This window comes from Ranitomeya variabilis, chromosome 2 (assembly GCF_051348905.1).
Source record: "Ranitomeya variabilis isolate aRanVar5 chromosome 2, aRanVar5.hap1, whole genome shotgun sequence".
Classification (NCBI taxonomy): Eukaryota; Metazoa; Chordata; class Amphibia; order Anura; family Dendrobatidae; genus Ranitomeya; species Ranitomeya variabilis.
In genome coordinates this window covers 575,678,353-575,693,966 of record NC_135233.1, presented here as the reverse complement: position 1 = coordinate 575,693,966, position 15,614 = coordinate 575,678,353, and positions in this window count along the sequence as shown.

Here is a 15,614-nt window from a genome sequence, read left to right as displayed (position 1 = left end):
CCTTTTCCTTGCTTGGCACTCCTTGCACTTCGCAATTTAATATATGTATCATTCTGATAGACATATTTGGTATGCCTTTAGCATTGGTATTTAGCAGAGCTTCATATACATGCAGCTTGTTTTGGTGCAGCTTCTTGACAATTCAAGCCTATTTCTGCACTGCATATGCACTTTAGTATTATTATACTGCTTGCACATTAATCCCTGTCTTTGCTTGGCACTCCGTGTACATTGCAATCTATTATATGTATAGTTTCAAAACACATATTTGGTATGCTTTTAGAACTGATTTAATAGGGCTCCATATACATGTAGCCTCTTTTTGATGTATAGCATTTATGAGCTTTGAATTGCTTGTTTATATTTATATTGGATTATAGTTCCGTATAGTGTGCTTTATTGATTTATTTTCATGTGGTCAACCTGTATTCTTCAGCCCTGCTTGGTCAGTGTATACCCTGCTTCGTATTATTTTATATTTAATAAATACTACTTTTTAAAATTTACTCCTTTGGGTCTCTGTGTATTTAGGGTTTCCCTTGGTTGTGTTAATAACATTTATAGTATGGGAAAGTGTAGATATGGTATATTAAGGCTATGTTCACACTTTGCGGGTTTTGCCGCGGATCCGCAGCGGATTTGACACTGCGGATCCGCAGCAGTTTTCCATGCAGGGTACAGTACAATGTTACCCTATGGAAAACAAAACCCGCTGTGCCCACGCTGCGGATTTCCACGGGAAAAGCCGCGCGGCTTTTCTGCGGAAAAAAAGGAGCATGTCATTTCTTGGTGCAGAATCGCAGCGGTTCTGCACCCATAGAAATGCATTGATCCGCTCACTTCCCGCATGGGGCTGTGCCCACGTTGCGGGAAGTTAAGCGGATAATGTGCAGATGGTACCCGGGGTGGAGGAGAGGAGACTCTCCTCCAGGCCCTGGGAACCATATTTTGGTGTAAAAAAAAGAATTAAAATAAAAAATGAAGCTATACTCACCTCTCAGCGCTGCCCGCGGCGTCCGGTCTCAGTTGCTGTGCTTGCAGGACCTGTGGTGACGTCGCGGTCACATGACCGTGATGACGCCGCGGTCACATGACCGTGATGACGCCGCGGTCACATGACCGTGACGTCACGAAGGTCCTTGTCAGCACAGCCGCGTGCAGCGCCGGGGAGATCGCGACGTCAGAGGGTGAGTATAGTCAATTTTTATTATTTTTTACATTACTATTGATGCTGCATATGCAGCATCAATAGTACAGGAGTAATCCCGCAGCGGAAACCGCGGAACAAACCGCGATAAATCTGCAGGGATAACCGCAGCGGTTTTGCCCTGCAGATTTATCAATTCCGCTGCGGGATTAACCCGCAGAGCAAGCCGCAACGTGTGAACATGGCCTTAGGCTATGTGCCCACGTTGCAGATTAGCCTCTGGAATTTTTTGTGCGGATTCTTCATCTCTTGGCAGAAAACGCCGGTGCGGATTTGATGCGTTTTTTATGTGGATTTTGTGCAGATTTCTTGCATTTTTACCCCTGCGGATTTCTATAATGGAATGGGTACAAAAACGCTGCAGATCCGCACAAAAGAAGTGTCATGCTACTTCTTTTGATCCGCAGCGGTTTTCATGTGGATTTTTCTGCACCATTAGCACAGCATTTTTTTTTCTCATTGATTTACATTGTACTGTAAATCACTTGCGGATCTGCAGAGTTTCTGCACGGTAAAAAACGCTGCAGATCCTCAGGAAATTCGCAATGTGTTAACATAGCCTTATATGTATACTGTGTAAATAAAGTGGTGTACAAAAAGATGGTGTGGATAAAATGCTGCAAAGTAAGATTGCTTTAACCCCTTCCCGACCTCCGCCGTACTATTACTGCGAAGGTCGGGTCCCCTGCTTTGATGTGGGCTCCGGCGCTGAGCCCACCTCAAAGCCTGGACATGTCAGCTGTTTTGAACACCCGCGATTCACCCGCCGCTATTAACCAGTTAAATGCCTCTGTCAAACGCTGACAGCGGCATTTAACCGGTGCTTCCGGCCACGTGGCTGGAAATGATCGCATCGCCGACCCCGTCACATGATCGGGGTCAGCGATGAGTCAGGATAGTAACCATAGAGGTCCTTGAGACCTCTATGGTTACTGATGCTGCCTGCTGTGAGCGCCACCCTGTGGTCGGCGCTCATAGCAAGCCTGCAATTCAGCTACATAGCAGCGATCTGATGAGCCGATCCAGTTATGCCAGCTTCTAGCCTCCCATGGAGGCTATTGAAGTATGGCAAAAGTTAATAAAATGTTTTTAAAAATATGAAAAAAATAAAATATATATAACAGTTTAAATCACCCCCATTTCGCCCCATCCAAAATAAAACAAAAAAAAAAATCAAGCCTGCACATATTTGGTATCGCTGAGTTCAGAATCGCCCGATCTATCAATAAAAATAAGGATTAACCTGATCGCTAAACGGCGTAGCGAGAAAAAAAATTCGAAACGCCAGAATTCCTTTTTTTTGGTCGCCGCGACATTGCATTAAAATGTAATAACGGGCGATCAAAAGAACGTATCTGCACCAAAATGGTATCATTAAAAACGACAGCTCGGCACGCAAAATATAAGCCCTCACCTGACCCCAGATCACGAAAAATGGAGACGCTACGGGTATTGGGAAATTGCGCAATTTTTTTTATTTTATTTTTTTTAGCAAAGTTTGGAATTTTTTACCACTTAGATAAAACGAAACCTAGACATTTTTGGTGTCTATTAAATCGTAATGACCTGGAGAATCAAAATGGCAGGTCAGTTTTAGCATTTAGTGAACCTAGCAAAAAAGCCAAACAAAAAACAAGTGTGGGATTGCACTTTTTTTGCAATTTCACCGCACGTGGAATTTTTTTCCCATTTTCTAGTACACGAATGCTGAAACCAATTATGTTGTTGAAAAGTGCAACTTGTCCTGCAAAAAACAAGCCCTCACATGGCCATTTTGACAGAAAAATAAAAAAGTTATGGCTCTGGGAAGGAGGGGAGCGAAAACAAGAATGCAAAAATGGAAAAGGGCAAGGTCGTGAAGGGGTTCAAATAGTAAAAGTGTTCATAGTTTGTTATTATCAATTAGCCAAAGTGTGTGAACAAAATAGAAACCTAAATCACATCAATATTTGGTGACTGCCCTTCATCAATTCTTCTAGGTACTTGCACATTCTTCAATGTTATTGTTCTAAATATATTGGAGAACTAACCACAGATCTTCTGTGGATGTCTCTTGTGTAAATCCTTCTGTCTCTTTATGTAATCTCAGAAAGACTCAGTAATGTTGGGATATGGGCTCTGTGGGGCCATATCACCACTTCCAGGACTCCTTGTTCTTCTTCATGCTGAAGATAAGCCCTAATCACATTGTCTGTATGATTTAGGTCTTAGGGTACCGTCACACATTGAAATTTTCATCGCTGCGACGGCACGATTCGTGACGTCGCAGCGTCGTATAATCATCGCTCCAGCGTCGTAGACCGGTCACACATTGCAATCACGGCGCTGGAGCGATGCCGAAGTCCCCGGGTAACCAGGGTAAACATCGGGTAACTAAGCGCAGGGCCGCGCTTAGTAACCCGATGTTTACCCTGGTTACCAGCGTAAACGTAAAAAAACAAACAGTACATACTCACCCGTCGGTGTCCTTCAGGTCCCTTGCCGTCTGCTTCCTGCTCTGAGTGCAGCCGTACAGTGAGAGCAGATCACAGCACCGCTGCGCTCTGCTCTCACTTTCCGGCCGGCACTCAGAGCAGGAAGCAGACGGCAAGGGACCTGAAGGACACCGACGGGTGAGTATGTACTGTTTGTTTTTTTACGTTTACGCTGGTAACCAGGGTAAACATCGGGTTACTAAGCGCGGCCCTGCGCTTAGTTACCCGATGTTTACCCTGGTTACAAGCGAAGACATCGCTGGATCGCTGTCACACACAACGATCCAGCGATGTCAGCGGGTGATCAAGCGACGAAAGAAAGTTCCAAACGATCTGCTACGACGTACGATTCTCAGCAGGGTGTCTGATCGCAGTAGCGTGTCAGACACAGCGATATCGTAACGATATCGCTAGAACGTCACGAATCGTAACGTCGTAGCGATGGAAATTTCAATGTGTGACGGTACCCTTAGCCCTGCAGAATAAGTTTGGAGCCAATCAGACACCTCCCCGATGCTCCATACAGTATAATGGGTCCGTATAGTGCTCCATACAGTATAATGGCCCCAAATATTCATACATTTATACAAAAATAAATAATCAAATAGTCACCTCCCCTCGTTCCCAGCTGCTATAGTCGCCTTAGCATCTTTTGACTCTCTGCACTTCTGACTCTCTGTGATGTCTTAGGCTAGGTTACACATTGCGTCAAGTACATGGCGTTAAACGGATCCGTTAAACGCATGTACAGAAAAGGATCCAATTTGTCGAAAAATCGTCATCACGTTAACGCTTGCGTTAACGCAGGTGACCGTGTTTTTCTCATTTGGATGTCCGTTCGCGAAGTATCCGTTTATAAGGGCAGAGGCATGATGGCATCACTACAGTGCCCCCTCTGCCCTTAGATGTCACAGAGTCAGAAGACGCTGAAAAGACTGGAGCAGTGTGGAACGGAGAAGTGAGTATTAGAGGAGGGCTCATTGCTCGCACCAGGCTCCCCCGACTCACAGGCCCTATAGTGTGGTGGTGTCTCAGACAACGAGTGAGCCCCCCTTTCATCCAGGGCCCAGAGACTTGCCCGGGTGTGTCACGTGGTGATGCGCGGTCCTATGACCAGAGGTGTATCAAGGTTTTCTAGCACCAGGGACAAGATTTCAGTTTGGTGGCCTCCTCCCCCACCCTGCTCTATCCGTTTGAGTAATTGTCATGTGACCACTTATATTCTGACGAGCTGCTTTTCCTGATCTGTCTGTATTCAGTGAAATACTACTGCCCCTGCTTTACAGAGAAGCTGGAAGGGAAGCTATTTGTCTGTAAGTATGAAATGGAATAGGAGCAGCGGCGGGCTGGGCCGGGTGGCAGAGGGGCATGTGCCCCCCGGGCCGGTCACTTAGCAGCTGATTCGGGCTGCTAGTGGCCGGCGCTGTTCTCTATGTCCTGGCCAGCTGCATCACAGTGGAGCAGACACGCCCCCTGCTCCCTGTGTGTGGGCCTCCTGAAGAGGGAAGGAACATGGCTGCATCTAACTGCAGGAGAGGAGCTGGTGGATGGCTCAGACATCAGTGAGTATTCAGCTCTCTGTATGGTGAGGAGCTGGACGCTGCTGCTCACCTCCCGATAAGTCCAGGGTCGTGTCCCTGTATAGTATTAGCAGCCGGTCTGCTGATGCTCACAGATTTATTGCAGGAGTCTGAACTTTCAGGGTCACCCTGTCAGTGCCAGGTCATCGGCTCCAGGGTCACCAGACTGCAGTAAAGTTCAGTCCCCTGCAATAAATCTCTTTATACTGATAGTGACCAAAGACTCTATACAGAATCCAACACTGGAGTCATCAAGCCTGAACCTGGTGACTGGACATCACATGCTATATACATGGCCCAGGGGCGTAGCTAGAGCTTTTGCCGCCCGGGGCTGTTCCCGAGTTTGGCGACCCCCCCCAGACCACATATCACCACCACATAGTGACTGAATACTACAATACTGATCAATAATAAAACAAACCCACAATACTATCACCATAAGTGCCATTATACACAGGAGATCTGTACTTAGTATGCAGTGTCTGTGTACAGGTAATACAGTGATCAGCAGTGACATTATACACAGGAGCTCTGTATATAGTGTATAGGTAATACAGTGATCACTAGTGAAATTATACACAGGAGCTCTGTATACAGTGTCATTGTATGTAGTGTCAGTGTATAGGTAACACGCTGACTCACCAGTGACGTCTCTAGGTGAAGTCCTTCATCTTTCATCCCGCACAGACCGCCATCACTTCATCCAGCCAGGACTCGTCTCTGCAGGAAATAACAGTTATCTCGAGTTCCACTTGCATAACACATTACTTAATTTTCCCAACTTCTACATTACACCACATGAAGAAGGCGACAGTGTCACTCTACACAGTAATAGGACCGCCCCTCCATTTAAAACAGTGTACTCAAAAAATAAAATAAATACATCACTGCAGTAATAATATCCCTTAATTAGCCCCTATGGTAATAATATTCGCCATCCTAGCCCCGTGTGTCTCATTCCTGGCGTCAGCCATATGTTCTCCCATCCTGCCCTAATGAGTATCCATTCTACACCATATGATCTCCCCATCCTACCCCATCTGTCTCCATCGTATCCATCCTGCCCCATGATCCTGTCCCATCTGTCTCCAATCCTGCCTCCAGTGTCTCCAGTCATGCCGCCATGTCTGTCATCCTGCCCCCTGTGTCTCCAATTATGCCCCGTTTCTCCATTCTGCCCCTGTGTCCCGCTTTCTGCCCCTGTGTCCCGCTTTCTGCCCCTGTGTCCCGCTTTCTGCCCCTGTGTCCCGCTTTCTGCCCCTGTGTCCCGCGTTCTGCCCCTGTGTCCCGCGTTCTGCCCCTGTGTCCCGCGTTCTGCCCGTGTCCCGCGTTCTGCCCCAGTGTCCCGCGTTCTGCCCCAGTGTCCCGCGTTCTGCCCCAGTGTCCCGCGTTCTGCCCCAGTGTCCCGCGTTCTGCCCCAGTGTCCCGCGTTCTGCCCCAGTGTCCCGCGTTCTGCCCCAGTGTCCCGCGTTCTGCCCCAGTGTCCCGCGTTCTGCCCCAGTGTCCCGCGTTCTGCCCCAGTGTCCCGCGTTCTGCCCCAGTGTCCCGCGTTCTGCCCCAGTGTCCAACGTTCTGCCCCAGTGTCCAGCGTTCTGCCCCAGTGTCCAGCGTTCTGCCCCAGTGTCCAGCGTTCTGTGTTATGGTTTCCAATGGCAAGGAAACATCAGAAGCATAGAATAAACGGACAAGCTCTCGGGTGATGGAAACTAGAGCTGACCGCGATGCTAAACCTGCACACCACACTAGAAGTAGCCAGGGGGCATTCCTGCGTTGTCTCTAGATGCCGCGCGCCAGCCGGAGAACTAACTACCCCTGGTAGAAGAAAACACAGTCCTGGCTTGCCTCCAGAGAATGTCCCCACAGGAGATAGCAGCCCCCCACATATAATAACGGTGAGAGCAGATGAAAAGACACACGTAGTATGAAAGCAGATTTAGCACAGAGAGGCCCGCTAACTAAATAGCAGAAAGATACAACAGAGGACTTCGCGGTCAGCTGCAAAACCCTTCAAAACACCATCCTGAAATTACCTTAACTCATGTGACAACTCATGCCACTGGAGTGGTAATTTCAGCCCAACAAGAGCTTCCAGCTGCAGAGATTCACATAAGTGCAAACTGGACAAAAACATACAAAAATAGACTTAAGGACTAAAGTGTCCAACTTAGCTGAGCAGAAAACTGGGAGCAGGAACATGCAACAGAATCACTCTGGATACATTGATGGCCAGCATTAGAATGACTGAGGAGCAAGGTTAAATAGGATACTCCCACATCCTGATAGGAACAGGTGAACTGAGAAAGCAAAGCTTGCAGGACACCAGTACCACAAGAGACCACCGGGGGAGCCCACGAACCGAATCACAACAGTACCCCCCCCTTAAGGAGGGGGCACCGAACCCTCACAAGAACCACCAGGGCGATCTGGATGAGCCCTATGAAAGGCACGGACCAAATCAGAAGCATGAACATCAGAAGCTGTAACCCAAGAATTATCCTCTTGACCGTAGCCCTTCCATTTCACCAGATATTGAAGTCTCCGTCTGGAAACACGGGAGTCCAAGATTTTCTCCACCACGTACTCCAATTCACCCTCAACCAGCACAGGAGCAGGAGGCTCAACAGAAGGCACAAGTGGTACCTCATACCTCCGCAATAATGACCGATGGAAGACATTATGGATAGCAAAGGATGCTGGGAGGTCCAAACGAAAAGACACAGGGTTAAGAATTTCCAAAATCTTATAAGGACCGATGAACCGAGGCTTAAACTTAGGAGAAGAGACCCTCATAGGGACAAAACGGGAGGACAACCACACCAAGTCCCCAACACGAAGACGAGAACCAACACGACGATGGCGATTAGCAAAACGTTGAGTCTTCTCCTGGGACAACTCCAAATTGTCCACCACCTGCCCCCAAATACGATGCAACCTATCCACCATGGTATCCACTCCAGGACAATCCGAAGACTCTACCTGACCAGATGAAAAACGAGGATGGAACCCTGAATTGCAAAAGAAAGGGGAGACCAAAGTGGCAGAACTGGCCCGATTATTAAGGGCAAACTCAGCCAACGGCAAAAAGGAGACCCAGTCATCCTGATCAGCAGACACGAAACACCTCAAATAAGTCTCCAAGGTCTGATTAGTACGTTCCGTCTGGCCATTTGTCTGGGGATGAAATGCAGACGAAAAAGACAAATCAATGCCCATCCTGGCACAAAACGCCCGCCAAAATCTGGACACAAACTGGGATCCCCTGTCGGAAACGATATTCTCCGGAATACCATGCAGCCGAACCACATTCTGAAAAAACAGGGGCACCAACTCAGATGAGGAAGGCAGCTTGGGCAAGGGCACCAAATGAACCATCTTAGAAAAGCGGTCACACACCACCCAAATGACGGACATCTTCTGAGAAACAGGGAGATCAGAAATAAAATCCATAGAGATGTGTGTCCAAGGCCTCTTAGGAACAGGCAAGGGCAACAACAACCCACTAGCCCGAGAACAACAAGGCTTGGCCCGAGCACAAACATCGCAAGACTGCACAAAAGTACGCACGTCCCGAGACAGGGAAGGCCACCAGAAGGACCTAGCCACCAAATCTCTGGTACCAAAAATTCCCGGATGACCTGCCAACGCAGAAGAATGAACCTCCGAGATGACTCTATTGGTCCACTCATCCGGCACAAACAATCTACCAGGCAGACAACGATCAGGCCGATCTGCCTGAAACTCCTGTAAAGCACGTCGCAGGTCTGGGAAGACAGCAGACAATATCACCCCATCCCTAAGTATACCCGTAGGTTTAGAATCACCAGGGGAATCAGGTTCAAAACTCCTAGAAAGGGCATCCGCCTTCACATTCTTAGTACCTGGCAGATACGAAACCACAAAATTAAACCGGGAGAAAAACAACGACCAGCGCGCCTGTCTAGGATTCAGACGTCTGGCCGACTCAAGATAAATCAAATTTTTGTGATCAGTCAAGACCACCACCTGATGTTTAGCACCCTCAAGCCAATGACGCCACTCCTCGAATGCCCACTTCATCGCCAAAAGCTCCCGATTACCGACGTCATAATTTCGCTCGGCGGGCGAAAATTTTCGAGAAAAGAACGCACAAGGTCTCATCACTGAACAATCTGAACTTTTCTGCGACAAAACCGCCCCCGCTCCGATCTCGGAAGCATCAACTTCCACCTGAAAAGGAAGAGAAACATCAGGCTGGCACAACAACGGAGCAGAAGAAAAACGGCGCTTAAGCTCCCGAAAGGCCTCCACAGCAGCAGGAGACCAATCTGCAACATCAGCACCCTTTTTAGTCAAATCAGTCAAAGGCCTGACAACGCTAGAAAAACCAGTTATGAATCGACGATAAAAGTTAGCAAAGCCCAAAAATTTCTGAAGGCCCTTAAGAGAAGTCGGTTGCGTCCAGTCACAAATAGCCCGAACCTTCACAGGATCCATCTCAATAGAAGAGGGGGAAAAAATGTACCCCAAAAAAGAAATCTTCTGAACCCCAAAAACACACTTTGAACCTTTAACAAACAGAGAATTGGTCCGCAAAACCTGAAAAACCCTCCTAACTTGTTGAACATGAGATTCCCAGTCATCCGAAAAAATCAAGATATCGTCCAAATACACAATCATAAATTTATCCAGATATTCACGGAAAATATTGTGCATAAAAGACTGAAAGACCGAAGGGGCATTTGACAGACCAAAAGGCATCACCAAATACTCAAAATGGCCCTCGGGCATATTAAATGCGGTTTTCCACTCATCCCCCTGCTTAATTCGCACCAAATTATAAGCACCGCGAAGATCAATCTTAGAGAACCACTTCGCCCCCTCAATGCGAGCAAATAAATCTGTCAGCAATGGCAAAGGATACTGATACTTGACTGTGATCTTATTCAAGAGTCTATAATCAATACAAGGTCTCAAAGAACCATCGCTTTTAGCTACGAAAAAGAACCCCGCTCCAAGAGGAGACGAAGAAGGACGAATATGTCCCTTTTCCAAGGACTCCCTAATATACTCTCGCATGGCAGCATGTTCAGGTACAGACAGATTGAATAGACGACCCTTAGGAAATTTACTGCCAGGGATCAAATCTATGGCGCAATCGCAATCTCTGTGAGGAGGAAGAGAATTAAGAGTAGATTCCTCAAAAACCTCACGATAATCAGACAAAAACTCAGGAATTTCAGAGGGAATAGATGAAGCAATGGAGACCAAAGATGTGTCCCCATGATTTCCCTGACATCCCCAGCTTAGTACAGACATTGTTTTCCAGTCAAGGACTGGGTTATGAGTTTGCAACCATGGCAATCCCAGCACCAACACATCATGTAGATTATACAGTACAAGGAAGCGAATCACCTCTTGATGGTCTGGAGTCATACGCATAGTCACTTGTGTCCAGTATTGTGGTTTATTACTAGCCAATGGTGTAGAATCAATACCCTTTAAAGGTATAGGAACTTCCAGAGGCTCTAGATCAAACCCACAGTGCCTGGCAAAGGACCAATCCATAAGACTCAAAGCGGCGCCAGAATCCACATACGCATCCGCAACAATAGAAGATAACGAACAAATTAGAGTTACAGACAAAATAAACTTGGACTGCAAAGTGCCAATAGCAGAGGATTTATCAACTTTCTTTGTTCGTTTAGAGCATGCTGATATAACATGAGTAGAATTTCCACAATAGAAGCACAAATGATTTTTGCGCCTATAAATCTGTCGTTCGCTTCTGGACAGAAAGCTATCACATTGCATACTCTGTGGTGCCTCTTCAGAAGACACCGCCAACTGGTGCACAGGGTTGCGTTCCCGTAAACGCCGATCAATCTGAATTGCCATTGTCATGGACTCATTCAGACCAGTAGGCGCAGGAAACCCCACCATGACGTCTTTTACAGCATCAGAGAGACCTTCTCTGAAAATTGCCGCCAGAGCGCACTCATTCCACTGAGTAAGCACAGACCATTTTCGAAATTTTTGGCAATATATTTCGGCTTCATCTTGCCCCTGAGAGAGGGCTATTAGGGCTTTCTCAGCCTGAATCTCCAAATTTGGTTCCTCATAAAGCAACCCCAAAGCCAGAAAAAACGCATCCACATTGAGCAACGCAGGATCCCCTGGTGCCAATGAAAATGCCCAATTTTGGGGGTCACCCCGCAGTAAAGAAATAACAATTTTTACTTGCTGGGCAGGATCTCCAGCAGAATGAGATCTCAGCGAAAGAAACAATTTACAATTGTATTTAAAATTTAGAAAACAAGATCGATCTCCAGAAAAAAACTCCGGTATAGGAATTTTAGGTTCAGACCGAGGAGCATGTAACAAAAAATCTTGTATATTCTGAACTTTAGAGGCAAGATTATTCAAATTGGTAGCCAGACTCTGGGGATCCATATTTCAACAGATAAAGTCTGAGCCATTCAGGGGTTAAGAGGAGAGGAAAACAGGAGACTGCAATTAGAGCTGGAGTGCAACTTCAGAGGAAGGAAAAAAAAAAAAAAAAAAGGTTTCACACAGTTCCTTTTCTCTCCTGCTTCAGCCTATAGATTAAACATTTGGGCTGGCCATACTGTTATGGTTTCCAATGGCAAGGAAACATCAGAAGCATAGAATAAACGGACAAGCTCTCGGGTGATGGAAACTAGAGCTGACCGCGATGCTAAACCTACACACCACACTAGAAGTAGCCAGGGGGCATTCCTGCGTTGTCTCTAGATGCCGCGCGCCAGCCGGAGAACTAACTACCCCTGGTAGAAGAAAACACAGTACTGGCTTGCCTCCAGAGAATGTCCCCACAGGAGATAGCAGCCCCCCACATATAATAACGGTGAGAGCAGATGAAAAGACACACATAGTATGAAAGCAGATTTAGCACAGAGAGGCCCGCTAACTAAATAGCAGAAAGATACAACAGAGGACTTCGCGGTCAGCTGCAAAACCCTTCAAAACACCATCCTGAAATTACCTTAACTCATGTGACAACTCATGCCACTGGAGTGGTAATTTCAGCCCAACAAGAGCTTCCAGCTGCAGAGATTCACATAAGTGCAAACTGGACAAAAACATACAAAAATAGACTTAAGGACTAAAGTGTCCAACTTAGCTGAGCAGAAAACTGGGAGCAGGAACATGCAACAGAATCACTCTGGATACATTGATGGCCAGCATTAGAATGACTGAGGAGCAAGGTTAAATAGGATACTCCCACATCCTGATAGGAACAGGTGAACTGAGAAAGCAAAGCTTGCAGGACACCAGTACCACAAGAGACCACCGGGGGAGCCCACGAACCGAATCACAACAGTTCTGCCCCAGTGTCCAGCGTTCTGCCCCAGTGTCCAGCGTTCTGCCCCAGTGTCCAGCGTTCTGCCCCAGTGTCCAGCGTTCTGCCCCAGTGTCCAGCGTTCTGCCCCAGTGTCCAGCGTTCTGCCCCAGTGTCCAGCGTTCTGCCCCATGACCCCAATGGCAGAGGGTCTCAGAATTTATAACCAAGTCTGCAAACACAAAAAACCAGCTCATAGGGCAGTGGTAACTAGGCTGACCGTATACCTAAACCTAGCACCACAAATAGCAGCAGCCGGGGAACGTACCTACGTTGGTTCTAGACGTCTCGCGCCAGCCGGAGAACTAACTAACCCTAGAAGGGAAAAGATAGACCTTTCTTGCCTCCAGAGAAAAGACCCCAAAAGTTGGATACAAGCCCCCAACAAATAATAACGGTGAGGTAAGAAGAAAAGACAAACGCAAGGATGAACTAGGTTTTTTAGCAAAGAGAGGCCCACTGACTAATAGCAGAATATAGGAAGATGACTTATACGGTCAGCAAAAACCCTATCAAAATTTCCGCGCTGAATATTCAAGAACCCCCGAACCGTCTAACGGCACGGGGGGAGAATATCAGCCCCCTAGAGCTTCCAGCTATATCAGAAATCACATTTGGTACAAGCTGGACAGAAATAAGAGCAAATGCAAATAACCAAAAAATAAGGAAGCAGGACTTAGCTTATTTTGCAAGAACCAGGACCAGCAGACAGGAGCAAACAGAAAGGAACTGATTACAACGATGCCAGGCACCAGACTGAAAATCCAGGAAGCTTAAATAGCAACACCCCTGGACTAACGAGCCAGGTGGGTACCAAGCTAGAGAAAGAAGCTCAAAGTGTCATGTCGCTAGTGACCACAAGAGGGATCCAAAAAGTCCAATTCACAACAGTACCCCCCCCTTAAGGAGGGGTCACCGAACCCTCACCAAGACCACCAGGACGATCAGGATGAGCAGCGTGAAAGGCACGAACTAAATCGGCCGCATGAACATCAGAGGCGACCACCCAGGAATTATCCTCCTGACCATAGCCCTTCCACTTGACCAGATACTGAAGCCTCCGTCTGGAGAGACGAGAATCCAAGATCTTCTCCACCACGTACTCCAACTTGCCCTCAACCAACACCGGAGCAGGAGGCTCAACAGAAGGAACCACAGGCACAACGTAGCGCCGCAACAAAGACCTATGGAACACGTTGTGAATGGCAAACGACACCGGAAGATCCAAGCGAAAGGACACTGGATTAAGGATTTCCAAAATCTTATAAGGACCGATGAAGCGAGGCTTAAATTTAGGAGAGGAGACCTTCATAGGAACAAACCGAGAAGACAGCCATACCAAATCCCCAACACGAAGTCGGGGACCCACACCGCGGCGGCGGTTGGCAAAACGCTGAGCCTTCTCCTGTGACAACTTTAGGTTGTCCACCACATGATTCCAGATCCGCTGCAACCTATCCACCACAGAATCTACCCCAGGACAGTCAGAGGGCTCAACATGTCCCGAGGAAAAACGAGGATGAAAACCAGAGTTGCACAAAAATGGCGAAACCAAAGTAGCGGAACTAGCCCGATTATTAAGGGCAAACTCAGCCAATGGCAAGAAGGTCACCCAATCATCCTGATCTGCAGAAACAAAACACCTCAAATAAGCCTCTAGAGTCTGATTTGTTCGCTCCGTTTGGCCATTAGTCTGAGGATGAAAGGCAGACGAAAATGACAAATCAATGCCCATCTTAGCACAAAAGGATCGCCAGAACCTGGAAACAAACTGGGATCCTCTGTCAGACACGATATTCTCAGGAATGCCGTGCAAGCGAACCACATTCTGAAAGAATAAAGGAACCAGATCGGAAGAGGAAGGCAGCTTAGGCAAGGACACATCACAGGCGATCACATACCACCCAGATGACAGACATGCCCTGAGACACCGGAAGATCTGAAATGAAATCCATGGAAATGTGTGTCCAAGGCCTCTTCGGGACAGGTAAAGGCAAGAGCAACCCGCTGGCACGAGAACAGCAAGGCTTAGCTCGAGCACAAGTCCCACAGGACTGCACAAATGACCGCACATCCCGTGACAAGGAAGGCCACCAAAAGGACCTAGCCACCAAATCTCTGGTGCCAAAAATTCCCTGATGCCCTGCCAACACCGAGGAATGAACCTCGGAAATAACTCTGCTGGTCCATTTATCAGGAACAAACAGTCTGTCAGGAGGACAAGAGTCAGGTCTACCAGCCTGAAATCTCTGCAACACACGTCGCAAATCCGGAGAAATGGCTGACAAGATTACTCCCTCTTTAAGAATACCAGCTGGCTCTGAAACTCCAGGAGAGTCAGGCACAAAGCTCCTTGAAAGAGCATCAGCCTTCACATTCTTTGAACCTGGTAGGTACGAGACCACAAAGTCAAAACGGGAGAAAAACAATGACCAACGGGCCTGTCTAGGATTCAGGCGTTTAGCAGACTCGAGATACATCAGATTCTTGTGATCAGTCAAGACCACCACACGATGCTTAGCACCCTCGAGCCAATGACGCCACTCCTCAAATGCCCACTTCATGGCCAACAACTCCCGATTGCCAACATCATAGTTCCGCTCAGCAGGCGAAAACTTCCTAGAAAAAAAAGCACATGGTCTCATTACAGAGCAACCAGGGCCTCTCTGCGACAAAACGGCCCCTGCCCCGATCTCAGAAGCATCCACTTCAACCTGAAAGGGAAGTGAGACATCAGGCTGGCACAAAACAGGCGCCGAAGTAAACCGGCGCTTCAGCTCTTGGAAAGCTTCCACGGCTGCAGGAGCCCAGTTAGCAACATCAGAACCTTTCTTGGTCATATCCGTCAAAGGTTTAACAACGCTAGAAAAGTTAGCGATAAAACGACGGTAGAAGTTAGCAAAACCCAAGAACTTCTGAAGACTCTTAACTGACGTGGGTTGAGTCCAATCATGAATAGCTCGGACCTTGACTGGGTCCATCTCCACCGCAGAAGG